We start from the raw sequence: 8759 nt of genomic DNA, 5'->3' as shown, positions 1-8759 counted from the left end.
ACTCTAGAAAAACATATAAAGTATACAATATACAATATATAGATAGAATAATATACTTACTTATGGATTACCACTAAAATAGGATCTTAATTATTAATAATTGACACCCTATCCCATTAAACTTGGCTTCCCTTCTGCCGTCACATATTTACTATTCATTTTTTTTCTCTTCCATGAAATAGGAAAATTAACTCAATTAAATTTATTTTGTATATATTTAATATACTAAAGAATATATGCCTATTATATACAATAATGTATGTGGTCAAATATATATATATATATAACTTTTTGTTTAATATACATAAGAAATTATTTTATATATAATTTATATAGTTAATATACATAAAAAATAGTATTATATATAGTATATAATAGTGAAATATATGTATATATAAGTACAAGAATATATATACTTGTTCAAGAAATTGTATAATATATATCATATAAACAGTAGTATAATATTTTATGGATTAATGCTAGCTGAGTATATTGGAATCTTTAGAAAATTAATTAATGTGTTTTGATATGTATTTAATTTGGTTATCACTAATATAGGAAACTCCTTATTATTAGCTTTTATTTCATAGCAACATTGTTTTATTTATGGTATAAAATTATACATATATCCTAAATATAGAGTGTATATTGTAGATTATGTAATTTAGTTAATAGTAGTAGATTATGAAATATTTTACTTATTTACTTGTATTTATGTAACTTCCCCAAATAAGTAGACCAAAAATCAAATTAATGATTAAAAGGTATAAAATATTTATAATTATTTATGAAAAACTAATTTTATACATATAAATAATTATAAAATTTATGTATATAATTTATCGGTTTGGTTTAGTTATTTATTAAGTTATTTTTTAATAGAACCATAACCAAACCAAATATTATTGGTTTTTAAAATTTAAAACCAAATCAAACCAAACCAAACCAAACGTCTGCTTTTTTATTCGGTTTGGTTTTGGTTTTAACCAAAACCGTGAACATCCCTAGTTTTAGTATTTGATTTGGTAATTATTGAAGCTTATACTCATAAGTCAGTGTTAAGTACTTGTAACTAAAGCAAATTTGTTGAAGGTGCCCCGGAGTCTAATTGGCTTATATTCTAGGGCATAATCCTTGCTTTGCTATCCTGTAGCTGATTTAATCAAATTTAGAGAGCTTTTATCCTACTAAAGCACTCTTTCTGGAGCTAAACCTTTCTTTGGTAGCACTTACTTTTGGGAATTTTTCCTGTCAGTTCTCGGGAGTGTCTTCTCTGTTTTGTCGAAGTGCTATAATAGGTCTTTTATTCCACATTTACTCCGAAGAACGTCTCCACATAAGTTTGGACACCTTAAACATTTGACGACTGGATAAAGATTTAAGTATACATTGGTAGGTCACACCTTTCCATTTCTATGTACACTTAGAGAAGAAGGGATTTTAGTGTGGTTTGTTAGAGGATAGAAAATATGTAATATTACAACTTAGGCAGAATTGATCTGAAAAGGAAGCACTTCCTTGACATGCATTACAGAAAGGATAGAATATGAACCTAATCATTCTTATGAAGTCGCTGTAGTACGATGGAGTCAAAGGGCTCAGTTTTTTGAAGAATATGGTTGCACTTTTTGGGATATACAGCAAATGGCAAGCATGCATAATATGTTATGCCAAGAACTTTTCTGAAAGGAAAAATCTATCCCCTCAAGATTATAATACTGAGATTAAACTATGATCAGGTTATTTAGTGAATATGCCTTTTTTGATAGATATTTTTTAGGTATAATTAAATAAACTCATTATAAAACACAAATTCTTAAGTAAGAGAGGTCAAAGATTATAATTTTTCTTAATCCGGAAGGAGAACAAAATACTCAAAAGTAAATACTTACGATTAAGTCCAGGCACAAGAATGGGCTTATTGAGATGGAACAAATAAAAATGAAACAAGTTAAACAAAATTCCAGGCACGTTCCAGCGAAAACACCCAACTAAGCAAGCTATTTCTCCCACATCGAAATATAGAAAGCTTCATAGTTGAGTTTATATTGCGGAATATTAACAATCAGATTTATCCCTTCGGGGACATTTGATAAAATTGAAACGACACAGAGAAGATTAGCATGGCCCCTGCGCAAGGATGACACGCACAAATCGAGAAATGATCCAAATTTTTTTGCCGATCAATTCTCCGGTGAAATCTCCATTTTTTTGCCGATCAATTCTCCGGTGAAATCTCCATTGGAACGATACAAAGAAGATTAGCATGGCCCCTTTCTCCATTTTTTTTTCGGGGGGGTTTTGCTTTTTACTCGTCATATTCGGTTGAAATCTCTAACCTGAGGCCAGTCTCCATTTTCTTTGTGTTTTATGTTTTTATTTAGAAATGTTGCTTACAGATTTGTGAAGCTTGGTTACGGAATGCATAATGAGCAATGTATTGACACTGAGTTTGTTGTTTGGTGTGTAAATTTTGCTCAAACGGCAAAGTTTTTTTCTTGTTTGAAGGGGGATATGTTGATTTAGGCATTTATTTTTTTACGGTAATTCGTTTTGAAGTGAATGTGAAGGATGAAAAGTCGTGCATTATCAAATTTACACCTAGTTATGAAGTCGAAGATGTCAATCTTGCAAATTGCCCTTGGGGATTAGTTCAGTCGTAGGAGTGCAAACTCTTAGAATGTGCGAGTTAGGAGTACGTGACGAGTTCGATCTTGTTGCAATCACAAAACTTTATATTTGAGTGGAGAAAACTATTAGGGCATCATTATTCATTGAATTTGAACGTGTGCCAACTGATCCTCGAGAATTTCTTGGTATAAGGAAGAATGTCAATCTTCCAAATTATGCTTTCACCATGGTTGAGCCGTAATAGACCATCCTTTTTGTTTGGGCCTCTTTTTTTTTTTTTTCTTTTCAAATTGCATGGTCGTCCAAAATGCGGCCTAAGAAATAGCAATGTATCGTAATGAGCGTACCTTTCGCTCAGGAACAAGAAATGGAGAGTGTTGGCGCTGCTTTCCTTTTTCTAGCTCTTCTTTGGGTTCCCAATCGATGCGTGTTTGCCTTTGCTTGCAAGCAAGCGAAGTGGAAGTGATCTTAGAGGAAAAACAAAAATTGCATTTTCGTTATGGTCTTACAAAATGACAACGTTTTTAAACGGCCTAATTACACGCCTCAAACCTTGGAGGGACGGATCGGCACCCGGTGCCTTAACTTGACCGAGCGAACCAATCTTTTTAAAAAAAACTATGAATGTGATTCATGCATGAGAAAAATCAAATCTTTTCGTAAAACTTATTTTTTTTTTTTTAAGTTTGCAATGTAGTAAACAACACTGTTTCGCACTTATCAATAAGAAAACCAAAAAGCAAATGCGTCTGCCGGGAGTCGAACCCGGGTCTATTGCTTGGAAGGCAATTATCCTAACCGTTGGACTACAAACGCGTCGTTGTGTACTTTCTCGTTTTTCACTATTCTCAGACATTTATTGGATTGATGTGAACGTCCACGTGAGTCAGTTTTTATCCATCAGCCATTGATGCTCCACTACGACCATAGACCACTACTATTTGATTGGATAGAAGTGAATGTGCTAGGGACACAAAGCATGTCAGCTGGTTCCAAAATAATTATACAAGTTTTTTCTTTTTTTTTTTTTTTAAAAAAAAAAAAATTAGAATGCGATAGTTGAGATGTGAACCTATGATTTAGAATATTTGATTACTTGCGTCTGCCAGGAGGTGAACGCGGGTCTATTTGGTTGGAAGGCAATTATCCTAACCGTTGGCTACAACGCCTCATTGTTCCAACAAGCATCTCGCGTATTTTGCTAGATTCATATATGAACAAGAAACAATAAATAGGAAAGTCCTAAATTTATGTATGGCACAAAGGTGCATATACATAATACATGTAAAGGATTTTAACTCGAACAAGTATAAACTATCAGGTAATATATCTATCTAAAAAGGATCACTTATTTTAAAAATCTAGAAAAAATGAACCACTAGCCCCAAAGGAAGTCTATAATATTTTTTGCTTTAGCTTTTGGTAATGTTAAGGGTTGAAATCTCCCTATGAATTGGACGATCACATGATTCAAAGGGTGTAATCTCACTACCTCAATACCCAAGAATCACCTTGTGGGGTCTTCTAGTAATTGACCTAAAAATTAGCAACAGCAGCTACAATTATAAACAAAAATCAATTGTTTATTTCTCAACTTATAGTTATAGTTGTGCACTGACTTTTTACCTTGTTTGGTATAGCTATTGCTAGGCACACCATGAGCTGAGAGAGGATGTTATTCCTTTTTCTTCCACATATGTAACTGAACTTACCCTATATTATATTAGATAAGATTGGGAGCAAGTCATGGATATGTGAATGGTTCAGAGGTGGATACATTCAATTTCTAATAGAGTTTTCAAGAACCATATAAAGCATATGTGCAACCATGTAATACCATTTGACATAGTTGGATCAAGGCAAAAAGAGTCCAGAAACGCATATACTAATTTGCATCTTACATTCATTTTCTCTTGCTCATTTCGAAGCAATCAACCCAATATACTTAACTATAGGAGTAATTAGAAACTGTTGGACTACGTACCCGGGTCTATTACTTGGAAGGCAATTATCCTAGCCGTTGGACTACAAAAGCCTTGTTGTGTATTGTCTTGTTTTGCACTTAAAGTGAGGGTGAGAGATAAAAGAAAGAGAAAGACAAGGGTAAGAAACTTGACAATTCAAGAGAGGAGAAAGGAGAGGAAGTGATGAGTGAAAAGACGCAATAGTGAAAAACAAGACAATACACAACTTAAAGTGAGGATGAGAGACAAAAGAAAGAGAGAGACAAGGGTGAGAAACTTGACAATTCAAGAGAGGAAAAGGAGAGGAAGCGATGAGTGAAAAGACACAATAGTGCAAAACAGGACAGTACACAACTTAAAGTGAGGACGAGTGAAAAGACACAAAAGTGCAAAACAGGATAATACACAACTTAAAGTGAGGACGAGAGACAAAAGAAAGAGAGAAACAAGGGTGAGAAACTTGACAATTCAAGAGAGGAAAAAGGAGAGGAAGTGATGAGTGAAAAGACACAAAAGTGCAAAACAGGATAATACACAACTTAAAGTGAGGATGAGAGACAAAAGCAAGGGAGAAACAAGGGTGAGAAACTTGATAATTCAAGAGAGGAAAAAGGAGAATAAGTGATGAGTGAAAAGACACAATAATGCAAAACAAGACAAAGACACAACTTAAAGTGAGGATGAGAGACAAAAGAAAGAGAGAAACAAGGGGGTGAAACTTGACAATTCAAGAGAGGAAAATGAGAGGAAGTGATGAGTGAAAAGACACAATAGTGCAAAACAAGATAGTACACAACTTAAAGTGAGGATGAGAGACAAAAGAAAGAAAGAAACAACGGTAAGAAAGTGGACAATTCAAGAGAGGAAAAAGGAGAGGAAATGATGAGTGCAAAGACACAATAGTGCAAAACAGGACAGTACACAACTTAAAGTGAGGATGAGAGACAAAAGAAAGAGAGTGTAACACCCCGTATCTTTTGTAACACCCCGTACCATTAACGCGGACCTTGAGCATGATCCTAGACCAAAAGAAACCAAAAGAAAACATGAGCCTAGACTAAGGTATCCACTGCGACGCATCACTCGCGAATCGCACGTTATGCGCGAGTCGCAGTGTGTGTCGCATCTGCCGACAGAGAAGTGCCAAAGAAGACATTGAGTCCGCGCACCACCGCGACACCATGTGCGATTCGCATGTGACACATGCGAGTCGCACAACGTGTCGCATCTACGCAGGCGACGGCAGGCGGCCAAAGAACACTACCTGGGCACCACTGCGACACAAGATGCGATTCGCATGTGGTACACGCGAAAGTCGCATACGATGTCGCAGATGCTTTACCGAATGACGATCCAAAAATACAAAGACTGCGACAATTTGGTGCAACACGCGATTCGCACGATAAAGACATGCGACACCATGTGCGAATCGCATATGGTGTCGGTATTCGCCTGGAAGTTTTTTTCTCGGTTTTGGGCACCCTATAAATAGGTTTCTAAGTGCCGGGACTCATTATTCAGCCTAAACCATCGGGTATTCCTTGTAGCTCATACAAAGTGGATTAAACATCTCTAAAGTGATTCCTTGCTTTTGGTATCTCCTCCACCCAACACTTTTAGTAAACCCTAACTAAACCTGCTCAAGATTCAATAATCAAGAATCGTGGAAATCTTTTCAAAAACTCAAGTCTCTAATTCAAGTTTTTGGACAATTAAGGTATGTAGAACTTCCATCCACAGGAATCTCTACGTTCTTCCCCATGCTTCGTTTCTTGATATTCATGAAATTCAAACCCTAGGGCATTAAACCCAATATATCGGTAGCCCGTAATTATGTATTTATGTATATTAATTTTGTATCCATATTCGTTATTGTATTCCTAATCTTCCATTACTAAGTATTAGAACCCTGCCTAATCCATGAATCGTGAATTATTCCTCATGTGTTCTTATCATGTTTTATGATTTTATGTAGGCAAGTTACAAGATGTTTTCAAGTCAAATTATATATCTATATATTTATGAACTATTGTTTCTACTCACGAATCAAGAACATGTTTGCGAAAGATTATGACAAGTTATCTCATGAAACCATATTACAAGTTATTTCGTGAAATCATGATTACAAGTTATTTACAAGTTATTTCAATAAACTCATGGGCTTCTAGCCAACTATATCATGTTCATGTTTTTGGGATTGCTTTTAACCGGTATGCTCGATAAATTAAACTACGTTGCCACCGTAGTGATAAGTGGTCAGCAAGTAGGGCAACACCTTCATTATGCGCTTGATCCTTACACGTTATTATTACTTAAATCTCATCCCCCGGCAAGTGCGAGAGTGTTCTCCCGGGTAGGCTAAGTACCGTATTATGTCAGTTTGCTACACCATAAAGATTCCCCACGTTAAGAAGTTTTATATACATGTATTTTCATCAATAACCGTTTTCGACTTTACTCACGTTTCATGCTCATGTTGCCGGTTACATGCAAGCTCGCACGTCCCATACCTACGTTGTGCCATGTTCTTCGTTTCAAAGAAGTCTTTACATACTAGTACTATTCACCACGTACTAACGTCCCTTTTTTTCTGGGCCCGCACTTCACATGGCAGCTATCGATTTTCGCAGAGCATACGCCTCAGAGATCACCTCGAAAGACGTCTTATCGCGAGCCCCACCTCCTGGTTCCGCGCGGAGTCTATATATTTAGTACGGCATAGCTTATTGGTAGGTCCCGTGGCCATGTCCGGTAGTTAGTATTCGCACATGCTTTAGAGGTTTCATGCATGCGCATTAGTCCGCGGCAGCCGCCATGCTTGGCATGTTAGACTATTACGTTTTCATGAATTTTCACGCTACGAGACACCCCAAGACTTATTCCGCAAATTATATTTTCATGATTCATTTAAATCGCATCATATAGATATATATTGTTTTGGATGCCCATGTTGACAAGCAAGCCACGTAGGTTCCGCCGACACACGCAGCCAGTGCCCGAGTGCCGCGTTACGCCAGCACGTGTTCGGGCGCGACAGCCTCGTGTATCGTAGCCTTGTGTTCGTTGGGTTTTTGTGAGTCTATGAAACCGTGTTCAGTCAGTCACTTTTATGTGTGTGCGCGCCATACATATAAACAATGGACCACCACATTTAAGATTTGTCTCGACGCACCGACTACAGATCGTGCGGTAGGTTGTGTTCTCGAAAATCGCTCGAACTCGTGTGTTGTTCCCCGTTCTGCCAAATACGCCTCGTCTCGGAGGATGAGGAAGATGTGAAACTAATCATTATCGACGTGTTGCTTTCGGATAAAGTTATCGGGAGTTATTCGACTCGTGCGCGTTGCATTCTTTCAAGTACTCTTAAGAGAAAGGCGACTTCGAGTAGAACTCGTTGATGCGACCCCGGGGACGAACTGCGGACTCAGGAAGTTCGAAGTTCTTCAGTGCAGCGCGGGTCCTTCGAACTGCTTCAAAGTACCCTTCAGCAATATCGGCTCGGACCGGTATGAGAAAAGAGGGGTTTCCACTTAATCCTATTTGTTGCAAGTGTAATAAGAGACGCGTGAGGGTGTGCCATTGTGGCACTAATAGATGTTTTGGTGTGGCGGCGAGGTCACTATGCGAAAGATTGCCCACAAGTGAAACGAGGATATGAGGTTTTCGCACCCCGTTTGCGATGCGTGTGGAAAAGACATGCGAGTGTGTGAGATGGGTTCGGATATGTGTTATAATTGTGGTCTCCCGAGGCCGTATACAGAGATATTACTTGGTCCAGTACAATAGTAACACTAAGGGTAGTGGTGCAATTCGTTCCCCCGGACCGAGCCGCAACGATTCGGCAACACGTTCGCGGCCGTAGTACTCGGGCGCTCGCGGACTCGAAACGCGTGGGGATGGTATTGGGATTAAGTGGGGGATCGACGCGTTATCATGATATGGTAGATCGCCGGGACCTCGATGTGGTCACATGTGTCATAGGTATGCCAATAATTTTCCCTCGACATCCCCGCATGTGAGATATTGTGCCTACGTCTATTATGTCTTATGTGGTTATTGTGCGATTAATAGTTAGATTTATGACTGCCAGGTAACGTATTAGGAAGTTAAGCTGCGGCGAGCATAAGTTATCGCGTGGTAGTTTAAGCGGGAAATAGCCTAAGA

The 8759-nt window shown here is 37.7% G+C and overlaps 2 non-coding genes across 2 annotated transcripts; one reads left to right on the top strand and one right to left on the bottom strand.

Annotated features, from left to right (window-relative positions):
- Window positions 1-2073: 2073 nt before the first annotated feature.
- On the top strand, window positions 2074-2176 carry LOC132041259 (U6 spliceosomal RNA). Its single transcript, XR_009410962.1, has one exon. It is a non-coding gene; the product is annotated as a U6 spliceosomal RNA (small nuclear RNA).
- Window positions 2177-3375: 1199 nt separating this feature from the next.
- Window positions 3376-3447, bottom strand: TRNAG-UCC (transfer RNA glycine (anticodon UCC)). The gene has a single exon. It is a non-coding gene; the product is annotated as a tRNA-Gly (tRNA).
- Between the last annotated feature and the right edge of the window lie 5312 nt (window positions 3448-8759).

The sequence above is a fragment of the Lycium ferocissimum genome, chromosome 12 (genome assembly GCF_029784015.1).
Source record: "Lycium ferocissimum isolate CSIRO_LF1 chromosome 12, AGI_CSIRO_Lferr_CH_V1, whole genome shotgun sequence".
Classification (NCBI taxonomy): Eukaryota; Viridiplantae; Streptophyta; class Magnoliopsida; order Solanales; family Solanaceae; genus Lycium; species Lycium ferocissimum.
This window is presented reverse-complemented; position numbering and strand designations above follow the sequence as displayed.